Genomic DNA, 27609 nt, shown 5'->3' with positions numbered 1-27609 from the left:
ACATTGAAATTTAAGCCTTGTTATAAAGATACCTTGTTGAATACTGTCACAGGGAGAAAGATTAATATAACTGCTGTGAATTCTTGCTGTAGAAATTACAACTTTTAGTGTAGAATAAGAATGTTCAACTGTGATGATTCACCCTTATTCCTTAATGATATGGTTACAAGCATGAAAGGTAAAAGAAATGCTTCATCACTGCCAAAAAAGACAAGAAGTCATCAAAAGTAACTGACTAAGACAAGGAAACGGAATAGAATTTACACAGATTGCAATACATGTAGAAAAAAGCTGTCTTTATTTACAGAAGATACAATTATGTATGTTTTGAAGTGAAAACATCAGTCCTATCAACAACAATATAAACACTACTGGAACTAGTAAGCAGTTACAGAAACTTTCTAGGCTACAAACAAGATTAATAAATTAATATTTGTTCGTGGTGATATTTTATTTGTGCTGAAATGTGATTTTATTTGTATGTTAATAAATAAAGGTGCCTGGAGGTCAGAGCTAATAGCAAGCCATAGCAGAAGCCAGTGGTGGTGGTGCATGCTTTTAATCTGATCACATGGCAGGCAGAGTCTGCTGTATGTTCAATGACATAGCTAGCTTGGAGACACACACCTTTAATCTCAATACCAACCATAGGGACCTGGAGGTGTGTATAGACAGGCGATGACGAGGAGGTCATGTGGTTGGGTTTACAACCAATGAGAAGGCAGAACAGAAAGTCAATAAAAGACAGATACATAGGAAGTAGGTCTCTTTCTCAGGGGAAGGATGGCAGCGGCAGCGGGTGATAAGAAAGCAGTTTTAGTCTCAGCTCTTAGCTACTGCTCTGACCTCTTGGGCTTTTAACTCTGTGTTTGGCTCTGTGTTTCGTATTTAATAAGACTGTTACATCTACATTTGTTGGATTAAGAAAGTAAAAGTAAGAGCTGAGTGATGGCTGGGCAATTGAGAGCACTGGCTGCTCTTCCAGAGGACCTGGAATTGGTTTCCAGCAGCTGCATGGCAGCTCAAAACTGTCTGCATCTCTAGCACCAGGGAAGCTGATGCTCGTTTCTGGCCTCTGTGTACACAAGACATACAAGTGGTGCATAGACATGCATGCAGACAAGCATGTAATTTTTTTTTAAGTAAAAGGAACAAGAAGCTGAGTAGTGGTGGTAGCACACATCTTTAATCCCAGCACTCAGGAGGCAGAGGCAGACAGATCACTGTGAGTTTGAGGCCAGCCCAGGCTACAGAGTGAGTTCCAGGAAAGGCACAAAGCTACACAGAGAAACCCTGTCTCGAAAAAAACAAAAATAAAAGAAAATAAATAAAAAGGAACAAGAAAACAGAATGTGACTATTTTTATCTCCTGAGTGCATGCAATTGGAGTTTGTAGTTATGTTACACCAAGGTTGAAAAGATACCAAAGTCTAATAGACATCCAAAGACCAATGCAAGAGAGAGGATAACAAGACAATGGCCCATTTTTTTCCCATGCAGCACAAATCAATAGTGGTTTAGTGGCACTTCACAGGGAAAACTACTTGTCATGCCAGCAGCTGAGCAATATATGTCAACTGAAAGGTCTGGCAGCTGTTGCAGGCATGATTGCATATCTGGTGGTTGCCGGTCATTGGTGCCAATAAGAAACTCTGATAAAAAAAGCACCATGAAATAATGATTCTGGAATATTTTATGTTCAAAGTTTGAGCACGCTTGGATTTGCAATATGACCAGAACAAGGCACAGTAGATGTAAGCCTGATGTGCCTGCCTTCTGGGCAAATAAACTTTCAGTTACTATTTTCTGTATCATATTAAAACTCCGGATGGTTCCTGCAATTATATCAGTGGGTGAGTTAATACTCTGCCTGATAGACTGAGCCTCTTATAGAAAATAACTATTGTAAAATCACTTGACTTTTCTGTGCGTCAGTGTTTTTTGTTGTTTCTCTATTCCTGTTTTTGTTTTTATATAAAGGGAAAAACTACTATTGTATACTTCAATGAGATAAGTAATAAAAGGCTTAATATTATTTTCCATAACACACATGATACAATGAAAGACATATGTACACCATCATTGCTGGATTTAAACGAAGATCGTTGGAGAAAGCTATGGGCAAATGAATGCTATGACATCAAGAAATTAAAAGTTAAATAAATTCTCCTCTAGAGACCTTAGATGAGAACTCAGTTGACAGTGGCCTTTGTGTCACCCTCAGGCTGTCCATTGAAAATACACCTCCCAAGGTGTCTTTGTTTAAGCATAGAGTCTATAAAAATGGCACATAAGGTGAAAGGAGGTCAGAATACAGCCCTGAGTTAATACAAGTAGTGTCTTCATAAGAAAAGATAAGGTGTCTCTGGCTCGTACTATTCTTCCTCCTTCTCCCTTCACTCTCAGCCTCTCTTCTTCCAGCAAGGAGACAATGAGAAGAACTCATAGTACAAATTTAAGTATTTTCCCTCCGCTCTCAGACAAGCATACAACATTGTACAGAAGAAAGAGTATGCCATCGACCTGGCCCTGGACACATCTACAGATAGAAACAGTGCACACTCCACACTAGTTAGAGTCAAGTAATCATTTCATGACCAGAAGCCTTAAAGAGGATCAATGAGGAAACATGAAAATGTATATGCTTCAAAGATCTACATTTATACAAAACCTAGGTATCCATGTTAAATACGCAAAATTTCAGCTGCTACATAACAATCATTTTTCATGTGACCTATGATCACAGTTAGATCTTCATTAGACTTGTTTGTTTTTATTCTTTTGCAAAAGTTATAGAATTTCATTTTAAGCAATAAACTAAGAAGAAATGTTTGTCACCAGAATAGATTAAAGTTTTTGAAAAATTATTTTATTGCCAAAGGGGTTAAGTACTCCATAGAATATATTTTCTTTGTGGAATAAATCATTGCACATGACATAGTGCAGTTCCTCAGAAAAGATTGAGCTCCCACTCCCAAACTCATTTTTTTCCTGCAAAATAGCAACAACATTGAACATCAGAATTTTCAGATAAATGTATATGTACTGAATACTAAATGTTTACAATTGGTAACATGTAACAGTTTGATTGGTGAAGACCAACATTCATAGACTTTGACAGGCAAGCTATTTGTCATTTTCTGTTAGCATTGGATGATTCAGAACTTAAAACATTAACAAGTACTATATCTAACTATACGCTCAGTAATATACACAAGGGATGCATTAGGGAGAGTCTTTTTAAGGGCAAATATATTCTACAAATTAATTGTGTCACAAGAATCTAAAATATACAAATTCATCTGTGGCCCCACCACAGCCAAGATCTGTGGTGATATTTTATTTACTCCACTAAAGCTTATTTGAGGATCAGAGGAAAAAGCCAGCCACTATAGTAAACATAGAGGTCAGGCAATGGTAGCACATGCCTTTAATCCTAGCATTCAGGAGGAAGAAATTCATCCAGATCTCTGTGAGTTCAAGGTCACACTGGGAACAGAGTCAGGCATGGTGGCACATGCCTTTAATCCCAGCACTAACCATAGAGGTCTGGAGGCCTGTACAGACAGACAGGAAGTGATAGAGCTGGGCAGGAAGAGAAAATGATATAGCTTGGCAGAGAGAGGAAGTAAGAGGGCAGGGACAGAAAGGCATATAGGCGTGGGTATATGGAAAGTAGGTTTCTCTGGAGGCTGAGGGTTGGTAAGGTGAGGTTGGCTGTGGCTTATCCTATTCCTCTGATCTCTCAGTTTTAACCACAATATCTGGCTCTGGGTTTTTTGTTTTGTTTTGTTTTGTTTTTATTAATAAGACCTTTTAGCACTTCATCTTACAAAGATCTGTGTTGTCTTTGATTCCAGTTACCACTGAAGGCAGTGAGGCTAGGGCTACAAAAAGTTGACCCTGCCCTCACTGCTGCACAGCTAGGGAGAACTGGTCCTACCCTTCATCAACAGAGCACGCCCTGTACCTCCAGTAGACAACACAAGAGAGCTGACCCCATAAGGGAGTGTGTGGGTGAGCCAGTCCTGACAGTAAGAAAGCTAACCCCACTAACTCTCTGTCACATGGTGGCATGAGCAAAGGAAAGATGCCCCTCTTACCCCACCCTCCTTGCCATCTACTGCAGGTAGAAAGCTGGTGTAAGATCTGGCCCCACCCCTCATCTGCCATATGGTAGAGTGGGCTAGGGAAAGATGCTCTCCCACTTCCCCTCATCCCTTCCACCTGTGGTGGGAGGGAGAGTTGGCCCAAAGTCATGAGAGTGGAACTAGCTGGGTCTGCCCCTCACTGGCTGCAGCACTTGGGAGAACATTCCCTGCACTGTAGCAGGAATCTTAAAAAGTTCTTATTAATAAGATCAAACCCGGGGCCAGTTATTGGGGTGAAATTCTGGATGGTTAGAGAGACAGAACAAGCCACAGCTAACCTTACCTAGGCAACTTCTCAGCTGTCTTGTTTCCTCAGACTGGAAGCCTCTGTGTCCTCATATCCGAATGGCTCTCAGCTGAACTGTGCTGCTAGAAGCCTGAAAGCTTAACCAGCCAAATGCCTAACCAGGCCAAATGCTGCTAGTTCCTGGTCCTCACGCCTTATATACCTTTCTGCTTTCTATCATCACTCCCTGGGATTAAAGGCTCACCTTCTGGGATTAAGGACATGAGTCACCATGCCTGGCAGTTTCCAATGTGGCCTTGAACTCACAGAGATCAAGGGACTTCTGTCTCTGGAATGCTAGGATTAAAGGCATGAGTGACACCATTTTCTGGCCTCTATGTCTATCTAGCGGCTGTTCTGTCTCTGACCCCAGATAAGTTTATTAGGGTGCACAATATTTTGGGAAACACAATACCACCACACTGCACTTCACCTGGACAGCACAGCAGAGCTGAACAGCAGGTAGGGGTTTGGAGGAAGAAAAATGAAGGGGAAATTTATGTAATTATAGTATCAAAAAATAAGAGAAAAAAGAGGAATGCATGTGATAATACTAGCGTTTTTCATATCCTTTGGTCAAGACAGATAGACATAAAACAGATTATGCTATACACACACATGAAAATTTTAGTTAAAAAATTGAATATACATACCACCATTTCAAGATCTAGTCTCCATGAAAAAGCCAGTTTCTAATGATAAAACATTTCTGCTGTGATTACCAGTTACACAGTATAGCCATATGGAAAAAGATGGGAAGGGTCCCAAGAATTTCAACCTGGTAAAAACAGAGTCTCATACCAAAGCTTGGCCTTTCAGCAGTGCAGTGCAGACAAGATCACTGCTGGCATGTACATTGCACCAGTCTTCTGTCTACCTCTTGGAACAGTTGAATGACATGTTAATATAGGAAACTATATTACAGAGAAAAACTTTAAAAATGGAATTAAAAGGTTGCCCACAAATCTGCTGAAGCCTGATGTTAGAGAGATGAGTGAGTTACCCATGTTCCTATAAAAATCTCATCACCATGTTCCTGTAGTGAACATCATTGAAACTCTTTGGCTAGTATGTATACACACAAATAAAAGGGTTTGAAGTTGGAAGATAGGCAATTTGGGAAGAGGAAGAAAATCAGCAGTACTGGAACAGGAACACAAAAGGATGATCTGGGGGTGACTATTATCAAATTGCATTATCCACATGTGTGGCAATGTAATAACGAAGTCCACTGCCATGTGTAACTACTATGTTTTAAAAATATTGTTGTTATAAAGAAAATAATAAAAGAGAAAGAGTTCCAGGGAGAAGATGAGAGAAAAGTTTGTAAGGATGGTAGAGATGCAAATATGGGCATGCATATAGGATACATTTGCATGAAAATGCTGCAGTGCAACCCATTGTTTACACATTAACTTAAAAATGAAATAAAATAATTATGTTCCATAGTCAAATTTAGACTTTTTTCTTTCTCTTAGTTCTATTGATTTTTTTCTTATATTCATTCAACAACCATTTATTAAACATTTGAGGGCAGCAGACCTAATCTCCTCTGGGGAAGGGTACACTAATTGACTACTCAGTATCAAATACTCAGCCATGAAAGCATGCACATAAGTAGAATTATACATACTGTGGTTACACTTATAATTTTTTTGAAAGAGAAAGTGGATTAATAGTCTCCTACTCCAAATCCATCAATCAAACAAATTCTCCCATTGTGTGAAAGGAGACCTGTGTTGGGATAGTTAACTTGCAAACATTTCCACATGGAAGATGAGACCAAGAGAAAGAGAGATCCCTTGACAGGGTCTGGGAAGTGAGAGATACTTATCTCTAAGCACAGGTAATTTGATGAGTATACAAAAGACCATAATTGTATGTAGTAAATTAGCAAAAGGTACACAGTAGCTGCTATGACTTAATATATTCTCTCCAAAATTCAAATGTTGAAGCCCAACATTTGAATAATGTGATGTTATTATAATATGAGGTTGTTAATCAGTGAAGCCTCTTCCTTTGTGAATGGACTAGGGGTTCTAAGGTTGTGCACATATGGCCAGATTATTGCTTCAAGGAAACATAAGCATGGAAATGGAAATAAATAAGCAAGAACAATAAGTCTCTAGTCTCATGATATGTGCATAATCATTCAACATCCAGTAGCAGCTACTGTTATGGCAATGCTCTGGTGGCCAAGAAGGTCAAGGCTAAGGCATAGTTTGGGCCATGCCATTCCTATGTCATTGTGCATGCATGTGGTGGTGATTCTGGCTAGTTGCCTTGGTTAACAACCTTTGCTAAGCATGTTTCCAGTAATCCTGACTCTTTTGTGAGCCCTTTACAATTATTTAGTGGTTTGTATGTCTAAGACATGTCTATGTGTGTAGAAATATTTATTATCTGAAGTTAGTTCATGCAGTTATGAAAGCTGATGAGTCCTCTGGGATCTATAGGCTAAAGACACAGATCTGTGGTGATATTTTGTTGTACCCTAATAAAATGTGCCTGAAGCTCAGAGGACAGAACAAGTCACTAGAATAAACATAGAGGCCAGGCAGTGGTGGCACATATCTTTAATCCTAGCACTAGGGAGGCAGAGATCCATCTGGATCTCTGTAAATTCAAAGCCACCCTGGATTACATGAGATTGATTCAGTTTAGGAGAGAATCAGAGCCAGGCAGTGGTGGCACACACCTTTAATCTCAGTACTTGGGAATCACATGCCTTTAATCCAAGCACTTGAGATCTCATGCCTTTGCTACCAGTATTTGGGAAGCACACACACCTTTAATCCCAGCACTAGGAAGAAAGTAATATGACCAGGCAGAGAAAGGTATCTAAGGCATGAGGAGACAGAAACTAAGCCCTTTTGGCTAGAGGCTTTTTGGCTGAGGACTCAGGCTTTGAGTGAGAGAATTGCATGGAGTTGGTGAGGTGAGAAGTAGCAGTGGCTTGTTCCTTTGTCTCTCTGATCTTTCAGCATTTACCCCAATATCCGGCTCTGGGTTTTTTATTATAAGACTTATTAGATTTCATGTTACACAGATCAAATGGAGAAGCCCTAGTCTGAAGCCTGACAGGATTGAGAACCTAGAAGACCCAGTGTTCAACTTGAGTCACAAAGAAGGAAAAGGCCAATATCCCAAAGAGAGTCATATGGGAAGCCTTTTTGCTTTTGCAGGCTATGTCAGAATTTTTGTTCTATTTGGACTATCACATGATTACATAAACTTGCCACAATAAAGGGTAAGGCAATCTCCTTTGATCAGTCTAACAATTTAAATATTAATATCATCCAGAACCATTCATAGAAATATGGCAAAATATTCAGACATGTAGTAGATGAGGCAAATTGAAACGTAAAAACCAGCCATCATTATTTTCCAACAGATTCCTTTCTGGTTCAAATAGCTAGAATTGTTTTCTGTTTTTTGCAACAATGTCTTAACTGATCAGTCACACAGATTAACTTAGTTCATGAAATATATACATATATATATATATACACTTTGTCCTGTGTAGACTCAATCCTATGTCTGTAAAATTATAGACAATATGTGGTAATATTTTATTTGTGCTGCAATGTGGTGATATCTTCTTTGTGCATTAATAAATAAAGCTTGCCTAGAGATCAGGGGGGGAAAGGTCAGCCATTTTAAGTAAAAAAGAAGTCAGAAATCACATGCCCTTAATCCCTTAGCAAGTAGTATCTGTGTGTATTCAAGGCCACACTAGGGAACAGAACCAAGCATGGTGACACACGCCTTTAATTCCAGTACCAACTATAGAGACCTGGAGGTCTCTACAGACAGACAGACAGTGACAGAGTGTGTAGGAAGAGGAAGTGACATAGCTGGGCTAAGAACCAATGAAAAGACAAAACAGCAAGGCATATAAACCTGGATAGACAGGAAGTTGCTCTCCTTGGAAGCTGTGGAGTTGATGAGGTGAGGTTAGATGGTGGCTTTCCATATTTTCCTGATATCTCTAAGGCTTTAGATTTAAAAACCCAAATTTCTGGCTCTGTATTTTTTATTTAAAAAGACCATTTAGAAATTCGTCCAAAACAATATCTGTATTTACAATCTTCCTGTCATTCTATTAGATACTAAGCGGACAATTTGTGTGATTCAACTCCCTTCTTTGAGAATGTGAGTCCAGGGAACAGACTGGGGCTCTCCAGTAGACTATCATGCCTGCCTCATTTTCTTATATTTAAACTTTTGCTTTTTGAGTTAGCATTGCATCTCTAATTGTATCAAAATCATTAAATATGTAGAGTGACCACAAGTGCAGCTATATTTATTTAATAAGCAATCTATTTGACATGCTGAGAATTTCGAATAGTTCAGTGTGCTTTGCTGGCATGCATAAATCCCTTAGTTGACTCCCCAGCACCTCATAAACCAGGCATGGCTGTAATTCCAACACTTGGGAGACATAGTCAAGCAAATATTTAGTTTAAGATCATCTCTACAATAGAACAAGTTTGTGGCAAGCTTGGGAATCATGAGAACCTATTAAAATATTATCAATTTGGAATTAGGTTAATTATTTTAATATAGTGATTTTTAGCTTCATCCATTTTCAAGAAACCTTTTAATTTCATGTTTTCACAGTTAAATAAAATTTCCTTGTATACATGTATTATATTTTACTTGGCTGTTTATCTCTTTGAGTATTTCTAGAATGATTTCATTTCCTCCTTGTGAAAAGAACAGCAGTAATCAGGGACACTCTAGTGTCTCTGTAGTGGGATATGGAGTCCTTGTGGTAGGGGCCAGGGTGTTGTAGCTAGCTCACAATTAGAAATGGAACCCTGAGGAGGGAAGAGTGTGACAGGAAAAAAGCAAAGATTTGAGGAGTGAGTGAGAAGTGGAATTTTCATTAAAATAAAATACATAAGAACCACACAAAGGGCACCTCTTACTATGTAAACTGATTTCAAAAATAAAATTAAAGTACTTTAAATATTAAAAGAGAATGTGACTCTTTTTATTTCTTTGATATTAACAATTATATCTGACCTTATTACAAAATGAAATATATTTTTTCTTTTTTATAATTTTAAAAAAGTTTCACAGATTTTATTGGGGATTGAATTCAGTTACAATGCTGATCAACAGTGCTTTCTGGATTAGTGAGATAACTTTAGTGGTATCAACATTATCATTCTTTACACAGAAAATAATTAAGATGACTGAATGCATTGTGCTTTATTCTAATTTTAACTTATGATTTATACATAGTTTCTTCACTTATTCCTGAAGCACATGTGTTATTTCAATTCATGTGTACCCAGGTGGTGATCAGCCCTGAGCATTTACATACAGATTCATAATATTAATCTTTTATTATGTTATTATATCTTTATACAGGGACATTAGAGGTGCTGTCATCTATTTTGATATATAAATATATTATGCTATGTAGTTGATAAATATCTACCCTTTTCTTTGGACTGCATGAATCCTCATATGTAGTAAAGACAGAGTTCAGAATATCCAGAATTTGCAAATGTTTTGCATTTTTTCTCAGACACTATAATCTTTCTTTGGTTGCTTATGAGTGATAAAATTCAGCAATACTGTTCCAAAAGCCATTTAGTTGAGAATCTCAGAAAATATAAATTTTTAGTATTAGCCTAGGCTCACAAATGCACAATTTTAAATTATTGACTTCTGCATTCTCGGTCACATTACTAAAACATGTTTGAAAGAGTTATGGAGGATAAACATAAACTGGTGGCTAGATTTGTTATCCTGAATTGTGATTTGGAAGCCAAGTATGTTGGAAGCAGAAGTTATCTTCACAAAGTAGATGTATTTTTTGCCCTTTTATTACAGAGAAAAAGATATTGCATAAGAATTTATCATCAATCTGTATATAGTTTTTCCAAAGGGGGATTTAAACTCTCTGAGACCTGTTGTAATTTTATTCTATTACTAAAATTTTTCATTATTGCACCTTTTATATACCCACAGCAGTTACAAACATAGATCTCCATGTGAGGAAACAATTTTTCAAACATGAATTTTCATTTTTAATTAAATGTTTATTTCAAGATATTTTCCATTTATAATGGCCAGTAAGATAAATATAAATACATCTCTATGGCAATAAATTGGCTGCAGAGCATTGCATGGCTAATCTAATTTTGCCCCCTTCTCTAACTGCCATTACTTAACACAGTATATTTTCATTAAATTCAAGAAAATTTTATTTACTGCAACCTATGTGAAATAAAAATATTTACTTAGATATTTTGTAAATAAATAAGGTCATTACTTATTTACATCCTTGACTAGTTTGACTGTGTACAAAGGCAGATGTATCATCACTTCAAGTATACGTTCTTCTGAGGCACTTTGCAAAAACTGAACAGTTTCCTATTATATTTCTGCTATCATTCTTCCCATGGGGCAGCACACACCAAATCTCCCTTATTCTTCTATTTGATGTTGGCAACTTTCTTTATTCTTCAGTTTGATGTTGCCTTCTGACATCTCACAAACATAGTGACTAGTGCTTCATTTGGGAACACTGGAATGTTCTATCAACACGCTATGAAGGTGGATTGTAAAAAGCCCAAGGAAAGTGAATGGCATTCAGATGTCGTATAGAATCCATTCATTCAGTGTCAGTGTGGCTACAACATGGCTCCTCTCTGCAATGCCCAAACGCTGCCCTCAATTTTAAGACATTTCAAGTATTGCTGTGTTTAAACTTTGCATGAACCTGTGATATGTACACTATTTACAATTCTGGTTTCAAAGTGTGTTGTGCTTCATACCAAGAAGTATGAAGTAAGAGAAATTTCCTAAGTTTATCAAGCTGAAACAAAGGTTACAGAGTCCACAGCTATAAGCACAATACAATATCACCTCTCTATTTTTTCCTACTTGTTCACTTATTTTATAGTCTCTCTGCTATTTTTAAAGTTATTTCCCTTTCTTTGGTGGTTAAGTTTAAATTTTATATGATTTATAAATGTATATTTTTCTTAAGTTAAGAATCACTTAACGATTAAAATCATATTTCCATGAAATGATATTTCAATTTTGGAATGCAAAATTTTCTCCTGTTCATTATTTTATGTGTATATTGTGTGAGAAGTGGTGTTGGATATATATGTTTGTGTGTGTGCATGTGCGTGTGAGTGTGTGTATGTGTATGTAGACACATACATGCAAGTGTGTGTGAGCAAGGATCCTACAGAACAACTGTCAAGGTCAGAGACTTTCGTCAGTCCTTCTCTATCTAATACTTTGGAGACAGGATCTTTCACTAAGTCTGAAGTGAAACCAATTGGCTATGCTAAGTGGCCAGTGAGATCTAGAGATTCATGTCTCTGAGCAGTGTCCCTGGCAATAAGGTGATTACTGCTATGCCTCTTTCCCTTGTCTTTTCTTTTTTTTTTAAACCTGGTTTCTGGGGATCTGAAGTGAAGTTCTCATGTCTGGGTAGCAAGCATTTTGCCAACTGAGCCACACTTCTCTAGTGCCTTTTCTTGTTAATTTTATGATAATATTGGTGTACAATATCACTAATATTAATTAATAGAAAAATGTATGCAGAATATGTGATTTCATAAAAAATTGACTGACTAGATTATCTAGAATACACTATTTCTTTTTTTGCTAATACATTCTGTAGCCACTGAATCTGCGATTGATTTTTTTTACCATTAGAATGGACTGAGAAGTAAAACTTCAAATAACAAGAACAGCAACAACAAAATAATAACAAGAAAAAGCCATTGTATGTTAGAAAGTAGTAAGTAAAACAAATGAGAAGAGGGAAGTGAGAAATTGTCAAATTATGTATGATTGTCCATCCAGGCCAGTTTATAATACATTAAAGAAAAACTTTAAAATCTCACAGTAGAATTCCACTGAAATTTCTTTCTCATTACACTTAGAAAATGTAGAAGATGGTCACCTTACTCTCTTCATTATACTCTGTCAATGAGTCAGACTAGTGGCATTTGCTCTTGATGTGTTTCTAAGTCATTATAGCCATACAGAATACACAGAGGCAAAAAGAAAAATATAAACACACAGAAATTCTAAACATCCTATCTCCTCCTCCTATTGCCCAGGAATCATTGTGGAAGAGGAGGTGGGAAGATTGTAATAACCAAAGAAAATAGATGACTACAAGGAAATAATGTTTTCTGGACACTGCAAGACATGGAGAAGCATATATTAATTCATAGCATTTGAGACAAAATGCATAAGACCTTTATAGGCTCAGGCCAGACAAAATCCCATCATGGAGAGAGGGTGTGGGCCTGAAGTACTACCTCTAGCTAAGAAGTTATTAGCAGCTGATAGTTGCTGGGAGAGGGAAAGTCAGATTATTTTAAGGGTGTATCCCTTCAGGGGGTGGTGGCACATGCCTTTAATCCCAGCACTTGGGAGGCAGAGGCAGGTGGATGTCTGGAAGTTTGTGTACAGCCTGGTCTACAAAGTCAGTTCTGGACAGCCAGAGCTGATACACAGAGAAACTTTGTCTTGAAAAGCCACACACAGAAAACATCCCCTGGTGGGTTGACCACCCTTCAGTGAAGGCCACATATCCAAGGGCATGCAAAAAGAACAAACTGCACTCTGTCAGTTTAAAAGCAAACAATCCGAAAAATTTGGTGTATAGGAAACATGGAATTAATCTTGGAGGGTTTGGAAGATGGCTGAATATGATCAAAATGTGTTGCATGAAATTATCAGAGAACTAATAAAAAATGAGGAGAAAGAAATGCTAATGCTGTATTCACTTATATTTCTGAACTCCAAGCAATGCTTATGACCAAAGATTAACTCACATAATATTAAAACATAGTTTAGAAAATTCCTCAGATCTTATCTTAAACAAAGTGGTGTTGATGGGAAACAAAGTAGTTAATTATGTTTTGGAGGTCAACTTCATAACAAGAGGAACTAGTAGCCTATGTTTTAAGAGGATGCTGTTTTACCATGTGAAAAAAATGATGGAGAAGACACCATTTAGTCTATAATACTGAGAATTTGAAGGGTATAAGAAGCAAGTCTATCTAGATGTAATAAGAAATAAATGCGCATGAACTAGAAGAACGCTTCACGTTTCAGAAATTAAGTGGTAGGCTCTTGAAGTGACAGAGACTACTTTTATCTCACAGACAAGTTGACAAGTAAGGCAATGCCAATCACTTGACAGAGAGTCTTGCTGCTTTATTTTTTATGTCATTTGTGAAACTTTTCCCTTCTCATGAGTTATAATATCCACTTAACCTAATCTTTTGCACTTTAATGAGTAATTGAGGATCATTGAGTTTCATACTTGCATAGCTACCCATTTAACGGCTATTACTGTTCATGGATAAATGAGACAGAATACCTTCTATGAACTTATGGTGACCTTAAAGAAAATGAATTCAATGACTAACACATTATTCAACTTTATTAAATAATAATATTAACTATATAGATTTTAATATAAAGAAAAGATTATAATGAAAACTCCTGTAACTATAAGGCTCATACATTATTCCTATATTTGTTCTGTACATAGAGATATAGCCAGAATAGAGGTCATTTACTAACTACATTAGTATTTATTTACTTATTTATACTTTAATTTTCAATATTTTGAGATATATATAGATATATAGATTGATAGATATCCAAGACAATTTAATGTTGCTCATCTATAGATGTTTTCAGAGCTGTATCATTTGGGATTGGATAACTAGTCAGGAAACTTGTCCCTAGGGAACAAGTGATTTTCTCTGATTTTCTTAGCAGCCATTGGTTGCCTGTAGGTCTTTATGTAGAATTGAAACATTATGAAAATTTTACCCTTTGTGCCAGCATGTCCAGCAGTGCTGTTATTATGTGGTTATTGTTCAGGAAGTCACACTGCTGAGATTTCACGGGTGCAGCTCCGCTGGCATGTATAGAACATGCTATCTAGCAGCGGCTAGTACTTTAGGACATTTCCACAACGTCCCTGTATTTTGAAATGATATTTTTATTTTATTTCATTGTTTCTCTTTTTAATATAAAATCCCCATATGGGTACTTGGTAAAAAGAAGAAATGGAGAAAAGGGTAATAGAAATCACAAGCTTGTTGGGCGGTCGTGGCACACGCCTTTAATCCCAGCACTCCGGAGGCAGAGGCAGGCGGATCTCTGTGAGTTTGAGGCCAGCCTGGTCTCCAAAGCGAGTTCCAGGAAAGGAGCAAAGCTACACAGAGAAACCCTGTCTCGAAAAAACCAAAAAAAAAAAAAAAAAAAAAGAAAGAAATCACAGGCTTAGTTTAGGAAAGGACTGACTCTCTGGTCTTTTTCTCTTGTCCTAGATTTTTGACTCATCAGTGACTGAAATCACAATACAGACTTCTCTTTCTCTCCCTTCTTCATTACTCACCCAGCAGCTTCTGGTGCTCTGCTCTCTGTGTAGTCCTTGTGTTTTCCTTTCTTCTCTGCCCCGTCTCACAAATGAATCTCTCAAAGTAATTATTTACTTGCTAAAAACTAATATCAGTCTGTTTGTTCTCCTACAATACATTGAATTTCACAACATCTCCAATGGATAGTTTACAAATCCATATTATTATTATATAATTATCACACACACACACACACACACACACGTATATGTATGTGTGTGTGTGTATATATATATATATATATATATAAAAAAATTTCACTTCTAGAAAACAGAAAATATACAAAGCTGGGGAAGATAAAGAGTATCAGGGTTTCATGTAGATGTAACCAATCATCTTATTAAACCAGAAACACAGAGCCAATGCCAAGCCGAAAGCCAAGAGATCGGAGCTAAGAGCCTTACCCGCCTGCTGCAGCTAGCCTCTTCAGCCAAGAGACCTCTCCAAAAAAGACCTACTTCCTGTCCCTTTGTCTTTATATAGACTTTCTGTTCTGCCTTCTCATTGGTTGTAAAACCAACCACATGACTGCCTCGTCACTGCCTGTCTGTATAGACCTACAGGTCTTCTATGGTTGGTATTGAGATTAAAGGCGTTTGTCTCCATGCTGGCTGTATCCTTGAACACACAGAGATCTACCTAGCTCTGCCTATCAAGTGCTGGGATTAAAGGCATGCACCACCAATGCCCAGCTTTTGCTATAGCTCTAACGCTCTGACCCCTGGGCAACTTTATTTATTAACATACAATTAAAATCACATTTCAGTACAAATAAAATACCACCATAGTTTCAGATTTATTAGTTACAGCATCAGTGTTATCTTTAATCATTGTTGGTTTTTATTGGTTTGGCGGTAGTTGAAACAGTGAAACCTCATAATACCTTTCCTAAATAAATACTTCAAGAACTTTAGGATATAGGGAAATGTGCTTTCACATTTGTGAAAATCATGACTGTCATTATAGTTATCATAACTATTAGTATACAATGTAATGATAACAACACTTTATCTTAGTGTTTGCATTTGTCTTAGTGTTCTTCAACATTCAAGTGAAATATTTAGTCTTTTAAGACTTCTTTGCTTCTGTTTATTCAGCATTTCACCTAGCATGTGAGGATTTCAGGATGCTATGACTTAAGTTTTGGTCAATTTTCTGTAAGTTTCTGGACAATCAGTAACTATTCATTAAATAAATCATTAACTGAATGAATAAATTATCTAACTATCATATCTGTTTACCTTAGAAGTTTTCTTCATAGAATTCCAGTTTCTTATGTGTTGAATGGATAATGAGGGATTTTAAGCTTTATTAACCATGCAGGTACTTCCGAATTAAAAGTTGATCTAAAGTATCATCCTATTTGGGTAGCTTTTCACTTTAGAATTGTTGATATTAAAAATATCTGAAAATCGTTACTCATTTATTCCACTAAATTGAAATTTCTCTAATACTTTGTAATTTTAAAGGCTTAGTGCATTAGAAATATTAAAATTATACATTTATTGCTGCATATTTATATTTTAACACATAGGTGAGCAATGAAGACTTATAAAAAACTACAACTTATCATGTGATCCATGAGCATGAGAATCCTTTCCATCTTTTGATAGCTTCTACAATTTCTGTTTTTCAAAGACTTGAAGTTTTTATCATATGTCTTTCACTTGCTTGGTTAAGGTTACCCCAAGGTATTTTTTTATTACTATTATTTGTGACTATTCTGAAAAGTGTTGTTTTCCTGATTTCTTTGTCATTTGTATATAGGAGAGCTACTTAATTTTTTATGAGTAGATAAGTTCTGACATATTACATTTGGATCATTTAATATCCAAACTTAGGGAACATTGCAGAAGTGTTAAGTAAGATTATGTATGAGCAGTAAGAGTGGGTGCACAGCTGAAAAATGACCTCTTCTAGACTAACGATACATACACTGCAATCATGAGCTAATAAAACTGTAGTTACCTGTAGTGGGCCTGCAACACTGGCTCTGGCAACAGTATGTTATGGAAGGGGAGGGACTCATTGTCCCGAAAACTTATTGTTGAGAAAATGGCTATGATAAGTTCTGGGAAAGGAATAATCCTTACCTCCAGTTTTGAATACAGTGCCAAGCCCATCAGTCTCCTGTAGATAGCTCAAAACCCATGGTCACACAGACAGGCCAGGTCAAGAAATAATAAAAATATATTAATGTAAGAAAGAGACTCCTAGGAAAGGGAACATAGGGTAGATGGGGAGAGTAGAGAATTGGCAGAGGATATGGAAGAGTGGTCAGTGAAGTTATCAAAAAAAATTCAATTCACAAGATAAATCTGAAATAAACTTTCTAATAATATGTTATGAAATATTTTTAATTTATATAATAAAGCTATGGATAATGAAACAAAAACATAATATGTCATATCCAAAAGGTATTAAAGCTAACAAATAACAAATGTGTGTGTGAATTCATGGAAAGAAGTTTCTCTAAAAGGCAGGCCTCAATTCTGGAAAACATTTAAATGTCATACAATAACATAGAAAATAATCTAAATTTATGTATAGTTACATAATACACAAATAATACTATTTTAATCAATTTCCTGCATTTGTTTGAAAGAAATTAAAATTATGAAACTTTAAACCAAACAGATATATCATTTAATGATCAAATATTTAAAAAACAACCACAGAACTTTGAAGTACAGTGCGTTTTGAGTTGGACAGAATTAAGAATCTTAGGGAAAGCTTGTAAAACCTTATACTTTCTTTTATCATATTAAATAAACCATTGGATCTCAGATAAATAAGTGTTAGTTTCCCAGAGCAATTTCAAAATGTCTGGACTCATTTTGCTGCTACTGGATGAGACATATTTTAATATATTTTCACAATGAAGTATTGTATACTTATATTGTTATATTTATAACTAGAAAAATCTGAATGAAGAAGTGTGTGCTTTGTCATTTAATGGATACAAGATAGGAATGCTACTAAGTATCCTAAAATAAATAGGTCAAGACCCAGAAGAAATAAGAATTACCCAGAAAACAGGGCTCCAAAGTTTTTGCTGAGTGACACTGGAACATAGATGTGTGTTCACACGTTCTTTAGGTCTCTATGCAAGTGGTGTATTTACTGGACAGGAAGTTACAGTGTCTGTGTCTTTTCCCAGGTTGCTATGCCTCCGCCATTGCTCAGGTTTGGCCTTCTAAGTGACCTCTACTCTGAAAGCTTCTGGTAGACTGTGTACAGGCTGATTATGAGTTTCAGCAAGTAGCGTGCTCTTTGATCTAGCTGATAAATATTGGATCCCTAGTTATTGGGTATCCTCCACTGATACAATAAGCCAGTCAAGACAAATTAATAAGACCAGGTTTTTTTGTTTTGTTTTGTTTTGTTTTTGCTTTTGTTTTTGTTTTTTGTTTTTTTTTTTTTTTGTTTTTTTTTTTTAAAAAGCAAAGCAACTCCCGGTGACACTTGGTAAGGCAGGAAAGAAAAATCACTTGGATGGTCCAGCAACCAGGTCTTAAATACCCTGTAAGTGTGGTCTTAAGCAGCCCCATGAGAGGGGCTGACCCTTGGTTGGCTTTCTGAGGGGTGAGGTCTGAAGAGAGCTTCTCCAGGGGAGGGACCTCCTCTTGGTGAACTGAGGGCAGTTTGGAATCGAGCTCAGAGCTGGAGATCCCCAACAATCTCCTTAAGCATCCTACTGTGTAGATCCAAGGGAAAGTTTTCTTTCTTAAACAAATCTGAAACGTATTTCCTGGATCACATATCGGTCTTTAAATAAGAATTCATCTTAGCCTAGAACTATAATCACCTGTTTTGTGAGACTCCATAATCAAAACAAGAAAAATCTGAAGTAAAATTTCTCTTTTTCTTCCAAGAGCAATGTATTCGTGTAATCTAAACACATTTGTGACATTTTTAAATTTTTAGATTAATTCATTTGAAACATTATGTTTCCTAGATGGTTCCCATTCTGATTCATTTAAGTGAATTTTCTTTTAAAAATATTCATTTTAAAAGATTATTTTTATTTTTAATTATGTGTATGCATGTGTTGTGGTAAACATGTTCACTTGAATGCAATTACCAGTGGGATCCAGAGGAGAGTTTGTGATCTGCCCGAGCTGGACTTACTGAAGTTTGTGAGTTGTCCAATGTGATTATTTGGAATCAAACTTGGAATCTCTGGAAGAGCCGCAAGAGTTCTTAACCACTGTGCAATCTTCTAGGCCCAGTGTTGAGATATCCTGGAGGTTAGCTGTTAATTGTAATAAGAACAATCACTAAATATAATTTTCTATGGCATTTGCTATATATCTTCAGTAGCGTTCAAGTCGTTTCATTCATGGGTAATGTGATATCTTATTTTGTATACTTTCAAGTAACGTTACTTTAATTAACTAATCACTTTAATTAACTCATCTGTAATATGACACTCATTTAAAAGAAAAGTCTTGAGTTAAACTGCCGCTTCTGTAGATGAGAGTACGTGTCTCTGTTTAGATGTCTATATGTATGCTATATGGTATCAGTATTTCTCTCTCTCTCTCTCTCTCTCTCTCTCTCTGTGTGTGTGTGTGTGTGTGTGTGTGTGTGTGTGTGTGTGTGTGTGTTGTGGTGCTAAGCAATGAACCTAGGGTATTGTGGATACTTTGCAAACATTTATCTCTCCATTATATCCCCAAACTCCAGAATAATTTTCTTGTCTGAACAATTTTATTTTATATGCCCATCAAATCCTACAAATTACATTTTAGCATGATTCATTTATAAAGCTGAATCAAAAGAACACTGGTCTTTTACATATAAAAAATAAAGACTAAGATACTTGTTCATTTCTCTCCCTTTTTTGTTCCTATGTGCCTATTGTTTCAGCTCTTCTTATCAGAAATAAGATATTTTCATTGACTACAAAAAAGTGATATGCAGAATACATACAAAGAAAACCAGAAATAGTTTATTTTTACTTTTGCTTATCAGTTTCCAACAAGTTATTCCTTCAAAATATCATGAAACCCATCAAGCAGAAATGTTATAGTTCAGGAGTGAGACATTTTCTATTTCCTGAAAAGTATGTTGTCTTTCTTTTCTTTTTTAACCAGAGATGATTATTTCCTAGGCAATTAATTTTAGCAAACATCTTACACCTCATGACCTATGGTAGACAAATGATACAGTGAAGCTTGCAAATCAAACACCATGTGTTTTGTTTGTTTGTTTGTTTGTTTTTTGCCGTGGGTTTACAATTTAGAGGAATCCTGTGCAAATAACAGAATTCTCTCAAGTTGGATATTAAGAAGATAAAGCACACATATTTATTATTTTAAAATTTTGAAAAGAAGATGTAATAAGCAGAGGACATCATATTACTAATTATAAACAATGTCAGCAGTTACAAGTCCCTGGGTCAGGTATTTTAATTTATGAGTGGAGATTTTTAAATTATAACTTTGTGGCAGAAAAATCCATATTCTCCATGATGATTGAATGTTTAAATGTACAAAAGTAATTTTGTGGGTGACTAATTTCTCTGATAAAAGAAATAATGTCTAGCAGGTATCTGAAGGAGAATACAGCTAGCACAGTTATCCAAACAACTGGGATTTAGTGTTTGTTCTTCTCTTTACTTGCTTCATAACCTTAGTAAAACAAAACAAAGCAATAACAGCCAAACCAAACCGAACAAAAATCACGATATATATATATATATATATATATATATATATATATATATATATATATATATTTCTCTCTGGATTTTAGAGGTCGTGATTTTAGAACAAAATTAACTACAATAACACAATGCTCTGTATCTAGCATGTCCCTTGGCTTGTGAATCAATATACAACCATATAGTAGATAGAATTTGAGGCCTGCTCCACAATGGGACTTTCATTCTTGATACTGTATGCCTTATCAAAAGCTCATGTCTGGGAAGGTCCTAGGCCCTAGAGGAGATCTTCTCTCCTCATTTTGCTAAGTATTCATGCTGTCAAATGAACTTCTAAATATCTGTATCAATGCCCATAGACTTCAGCTGCTTGCAGACTTTGTCAGAGAGGCTTCTTTTGGAGTAGGCAGCAGTCATTGGAAAGATGCATGCCTGGAGCTGGTCATAGCACTGAGAATAAAGACTGAGTGATCAGTTTGAAATCGGGCATCTATAGTAATCCCATCACCATCAAGTTGCAGGGAAAATTATGGATGAAAAGGTGGAAAGAATGTAATAGGCAGAAGATGTGGCTGAAGTTTTCTCTGGTCCTGGCCAGCCTCATGGACCCTACAACCACTTATAAAATAATCACTTAGAAGTTATATTAATTAAAACTGCTCAGCCATTAGCTCAGGCCTACCACTGACTAACTCTTACATTTAAACTTAGCCCATTTCTGTTAATCTATATGTTTCCACGTATTCTGTGGTTTTACCTGTGTGCCCTTACATGCTGCTCCCTGGACGGCTGGCTGGCGTCTACTGACTCAGCCCTCCACTTCCCAGAATTCTCCTTGTCTATTTACCCCACCTATACTTCCTGCCTGGCTACTGGCCAATCATCATTTTATTTATCAACCAATCAGAGCAACACATTCACAGCCTACAGAACATCCCACAGCAACTAGGATAAAAGGGTAGATTATAGAATTTACATTTAAAGAGCAGAAACTTGTTTAAAAATGTTTTACATTGCTATAGATTTTAGTTTATTGATACAAGAAGATAAGAAACAGATGCCATGAAAAGAAAGATATCTCCTGGGTATGGCATGGCTATCCACTCATGGACTTACAGAAGGTGTTATTACCAGCACAAGATCTATAGAGGATCAAGGCAGTGTGCATGCTGGATAGATGATCCCCAGGTCACACCCTCTACTGGGGAATTATTGGCAATGGATAGTTGCCTAGGAAGGAAGAATCATTCTTCTTTGAAAGTGTGGTACTAGTAGTTTTCCAGTGATCTGGTGGTGGTTCCACACCCATGCACATATGGACAGCACTAATTGGACTCTGCAGGTATCAGACAAAGAAAAAGACAAAAATTAAGGGGAACCTGTTGGAGGTGGTATGAGGGGAGTTAGAAGGGGAAAATGGGGATAGAATAATCATACTTCACTTCATAACTGCATAACAATTTCAAAAGTGTATTTAAAATTTAAAAATGAAAGAAAATAAAAGCTGTTAGTAATGTAAAGAAAAGGAACAAATACATAAGAATCAGTAAAAGCATCACAATGAAATTCTGTGACTGGCCAGATTTTTAAAAGCACACAAGCTAAACTAATTTAGGTATTTTTAAGGATACATTACATGTGTGGTCTTGTGAAAACAAGTGAACAATGTTGCATCCTTGCTGCCTTCTCAGAAAGATGATCACCACATTGTGAGAGCCAAACCTCCATTCTTCTGTAAAGAAACTGCTTTCCCCAAATTTCCACAGCAGTGAGGGGCTGTCTGTCAACATTTATGACATGCACTGCAGTGTATGAATCTGATTAGCCATAAACAAGGGGCACAAAGTAACATTTCAGAATTTGCAGATATAGCAATAAAAATGTTGGCAGCTTCGAGAGAAAATACATTTAGTCTCAAATTTGCCAATTCAAAATTCATTATGACTTCCATTATCATCCCAAAAGACATTTTATACAATGCAAAAAACAACTCTGTATTTGCAGAGTTCAAATTATTTAGTAAAATTCTAAATAAGAAAAACAAAGATTTACCCAGCAAGTAATCTCAATAATGACAATGTGTTATTGGTATATCTGTGAACAAGAAATCCATGACCAGAATGGTCTCAGAAAAGAGTGGTGCAATAATATAATTTCCTGTAAGAAGAAATTATAAAACTTTGTTATTTGTAGTAAATAATTAAATAATTGAAATCAGATTATTTTCTTTTCTTAAATTAATTCCTTGAAAATTTTACTGCCCCCCACACCACATCACATAAAAGTAAGTCATTCACAAGTTCTATATATCAATAAGAAAAACTAATGTAACAATAGAAAAAATGAATAAAAGACTGCTAAATGAGTGCTTAACACAAAAGGAAACAAATGAAAAAAAAAGAAATAAAAGAGCATGACTCCTTCTAAGTGGTTGAGGTGAAGGTTGATTGTAGATAAAAGGGAAGATACAGGAAGATACAGAGAAATCTGGGACAGTCCGGAGTGGACATGACCAGCAGACTGAACCAGGACATGTGATGGGATGATGGAGGACACAGGGGGAGAACAAGGAGACTAGAAGACCAAGAGGACAGAAGGACAAAAGGTCCACATAACCAAAATGGCTGACTACATAGGAATAAGAGAAGTTGGGAGAAGGGCAGCCCAGACCCTAGGATAGACTTCAGGGTAGTGGACAGGGTATGCCAGCCAGGAGGACCCTGTAAAGATTTTAGTCTAACAGATAGGGACTGAAGGATTCTGGGAAAACCTGGTAACCAGAGTCTGCTTTGATATGTTAACAGGCACCTCAGCCATTTGTTCCTTGGAGACAAATGAGACCTAATACCTCTTATGGTGATATTTTATTTGTACTGAAATGTGATTCTATTTGTATGTTAACAAATAAAGTTGCCTGGCGGTCAAAGCTGATAGCAAGCCATAGCAGAAGCCGGTGGTGGTGGCACATGCCTTTAATCCAGATCACATGACAGACAGATCTCTGTGTGTTCAAGGATACAGCCAGCATGGAGATACACGCCTTTAATCTCAATACCAGCCATAGAAGACTTGGAAGTCTGTATAGACAGGCAGTGATGAGGAGGTCATGAGGTTGGGTTTATAACCAATGAGAAGACAGAACAGAAAGTCAATAAAAAGACAGATACATAGGAAGTAGGTCTCTTGCTGAGGGGAAGGACAACAGCTGTGACAGTAAGCAGCACAACAGCATTCCAAAACAGGTAACTTTTAACATTCTCCTTGGTGATGTTCTGGACTTTCTTCTTGGCCAAAAGTGTGCGCTTGCAGGATCCTTACTGGAATCTCTCCATCCTGCCCCCCATCCTGGGCTCTTCTCCGTTGCTTTTTGTCATGTTTTATCTTTCTAGGAATACTGTGTCCTTTACTTCAGGGTCTTGAAATTGTCCCCAGAAAGTGAAATCTCCTCTTTGGTATTAGAGAATACCACTTTTCTGAGTCTGTGACAGGCGGAAGACACCCCAGATAATGTCAAGATGAGTTCCCCAGTAGGTAGCTCAGAGTAACAGCTAAGGAGTGATTGGCCAGTAGCCAGGCAGGAAGTATAGGCAGGACAAGCAGAGAAGAGAATTCTGGGAAGTGGAAGGCTGAGGCGGAGAGACACTGTCAGGCACCACCATGAGAAGATGTTAAGATACCAGTAAGCCATGAGCCACGTGGCAATTTATAGATATAAGAACAGTTAGCAAGAAGCCTGCCACGGCCATACAGTTTATAAGAAATGTAAGTCTCTGTGTGTTTACTTGGTTGGGTTTGAGCAGCTGCAGGCCTGGCAGGTGAGAGAGATTTGTCCTGACCGTGGGCCAAGCAGGACTGGGGAAAACTCTAGCAACAACCTCTAAACATACTTTTCTGTGATATGTTACCTTACTTAAATTTTTAAAATCCAATGTGTGAACTATGTGCAATCACAGATCAGGAAGGTAAAATGGATATCATGTATGTATCTGTAGTAGATAATTCTTATACTAAAGAGAAGATTTTATTTTCTTAATATATTCTTTATCAGCTGGGTGGTGGTGGCACATGCCTTTAATCCCAGCACTCAGGAGGCAGAACCAGGCGAATCTCTGTGAGTTCGAGGCCAGCATGGTCTACAGAGTGAGATCCAGAACAGACACCAAAACTACACAGAGAAACCCTGTCTTGAAAAAAAAACATATATTCATATTCTTATCTATAATTGCCAAGGAGATCAGATATTGAATCAGTTGCTCTGTGAATCATGTGTATATTGCCACTGCTTTCAGGTTTATTGTCACTAATATTTCCATAAACTAGATGAGGCATTATGATGCAAGTTATCTATGGAAAACATATTACATGTAAACAATTTTAATTTCTTTATGTTACATTTAAGGAGATTGATGATTCTCCATGATTCCTTTCTTTTGCCTTCCTTATGAAAGATAATGAATGGATACCTGATGAATAACACATTCATGAAAGTAATGTTACAAAGCTGGTTGGTTTCATAAAGAAAACTTTCATGTGAGCTCCTGGGATTGATGTAATCAATTATGACAACTACAAAATTTACATTAAAAAGAATTAATTTCTTTATTCATTTATTCAATAATCACAACTCATTCAATCAACCTACATTAAGTACTTAGTTTCTGCCATACAGCATTCCCAGCCTTAGAGATAGAGAAAAAGAACACTAAATAAGTTGACAAAGCTTTTTCATAAGCCTTTCTTCTTTTTAGTGATAGTAAAAAGATGACAAAGTAAAATCTGTGAGTATGTAAATAACTGAAATAATAGTATTTTAAGTACTCTAATATAAATAAAAATGACTTAATCCTATTGAATGTCTGGAACTTAAGGTTTTGGGGTTTTTTTGGTTTTTTTTCCTACAAAGAAACAATGTTCTTCGTAGAGTTTGTTCTTAAGGGAAGTCATTAGGGTCAGAGAGAGAGAATTTCATGAACGAATTTTATCCTCTGTATTTTAGATTGTGTCTTAAGGCTCCCTGACCCTTGCTAATGTGTTTGTATCCATCCTGTGAGAACAATAAAGCCACATCTCTTCTGGTATATGTTGAACACATCAGGGAATTTTGAGATAAAGTGATAAAAGTCTATAGATATTACTACCAGATGCTAGGACTATACACATTTCTTACTAATTTCCTGAATTTGTAGCTAAAACATATGCTGTAACTTTATATACAGATCCAAGACCTTAAAGAATTTAAGCATAAGCCACAGTAGACTTCAAGTATGGGATCCATCCAGTTATCATGAACTGAACTGGATTCTGTTACTTACTTCATGATAACGACTGTGTGATGGATGTGGAATGCATGGCATGATTTTTGTCCCCACTGTATTGTGAATTAAAGTCCTGTTCTTTCTTATTCAATTTTACTATGGTAATTCAAAGTTAGAATCTGCTTTCACTTGCAGAAATGCAAGGCTCAGATGTTTGTCTCTAAATTTTTGTGTTGAATGTGTTTAATATTATTCAGCCCAACTTCTCCATTGATAGAAATCAAATATTAATAGTTCAAACCAATTACTTCTAGAAATAGAAATGCTGTCCTGTGAATACTAAGTGTCTTCCAGTGTCTCATGTGTTTGAGCACTTGGTCTCCAGCTGGTGGCGCTGTTTGGGAAGATTTTGGAATCTTAGGGAAATAGAACCTTGCTGGAGGAAGTAGGTTTCTGGAGACAGGCCTTGATGTCTTCCAACAGTGTTTAATATCCGTTCTTTCTCTGCTTCCTGACTACCAATATGGTGTGACTAGCCAGCCTCAGGCTCCTGATGTCACATCTGTCCCATTCTTGGAAGCTGCATCGCATTGGAACTGTGAGGCAGAGTTACCCATTTCTCTTTTTAAGTTACTTTTGGGTCAAGTATTTCATCTCAACAAAATGTGAAATAATTAAGAGAAGAAGTGAAGTCCTTTTACTCTTATACCCAGCTTCTTCTTCCACTGTGCCCTCTTGCAATCCCTGATCTCTGTCTTTGGTGATGAATGCAGCATGATAACCACAACAAACCACAGTAAAACGTAGTGTTCATAATGCACTCAGATTTCAGAATCTTCACAGTGTAACCAGGTGCTTCTAGAATGTACTGCATAATAGAAATAAGTTCTCACAACCAGAATATTTTTTCTTATTTAAAAAGAAATTTGGGAGTCATCTAATATCTGTCCTTCTAGGACATATTGTTGCCAGGTCACTCTCCCATACCCTAAAAACTTGCTGCTAATTGTAATGCAGGCTTCTGTAGTTGGATACACATGGATTTCTTTCACTGAGGATATATAGAATAACGATTTTATGCTACTTCAGAAGGGTTGATGTATTTCAAGAAACCAATAAAGTATAGAAGACTCATCAGATCCTTACTCACTGGTATGAAATTTGAGACATAACTTCTTTGCTAAAATTCTTCAGTGTATTTTTGACACCAAAGATACTCAAGATAGATATATTGATAGAACTCAGAAGTCACCAATTTTCCTGCCCAACAATCATCCTAAAATTTAACATCATTTGCACATTTTTAAAAAACTTTATGTGGCAGGTGAGATGCAGTGCATCAGAGTCATGACTTGTAATGATTTGATTGCATTTTTACAAGTGAGTGATAATTTCAGCTCTTATACTTTGTTAACTTCATTGTTTTATCTCTGCCTTTGCTACAATGTGATTGCATTCAAGCTAAAGATTTTGGTCTGTGTTGTGATCTGATGTATGAAAAACATTAAAAGGAAGAGCCAGAGTAGTGGCTCAGCCACTATGTCCTGAGTGGTAGTCACAACTGATCTTTAAGGTCAATGAAACCCAATTGCTGTCTAGGAACACAAAACTGTGTTGAAGCCGATTTTAAGATTACTGAGATGCTTGTTGATTTGTTTTTCTTTTGTTCTTTTTCTGTGTATTTAAATAATTACACATGCACACTGAATAGCTGGGTCTGGTAAACTATGGATGAAAACTTGATCAAAGTGGACGTGGGAAACAAGAAAAGGTCAGAAATATTAACTTAGCGATCCATAGAAATTCAAAATAATTG

Source organism: Peromyscus eremicus, chromosome 3 (genome assembly GCF_949786415.1).
Source record: "Peromyscus eremicus chromosome 3, PerEre_H2_v1, whole genome shotgun sequence".
Classification (NCBI taxonomy): Eukaryota; Metazoa; Chordata; class Mammalia; order Rodentia; family Cricetidae; genus Peromyscus; species Peromyscus eremicus.
This window is presented reverse-complemented; position numbering follows the sequence as displayed.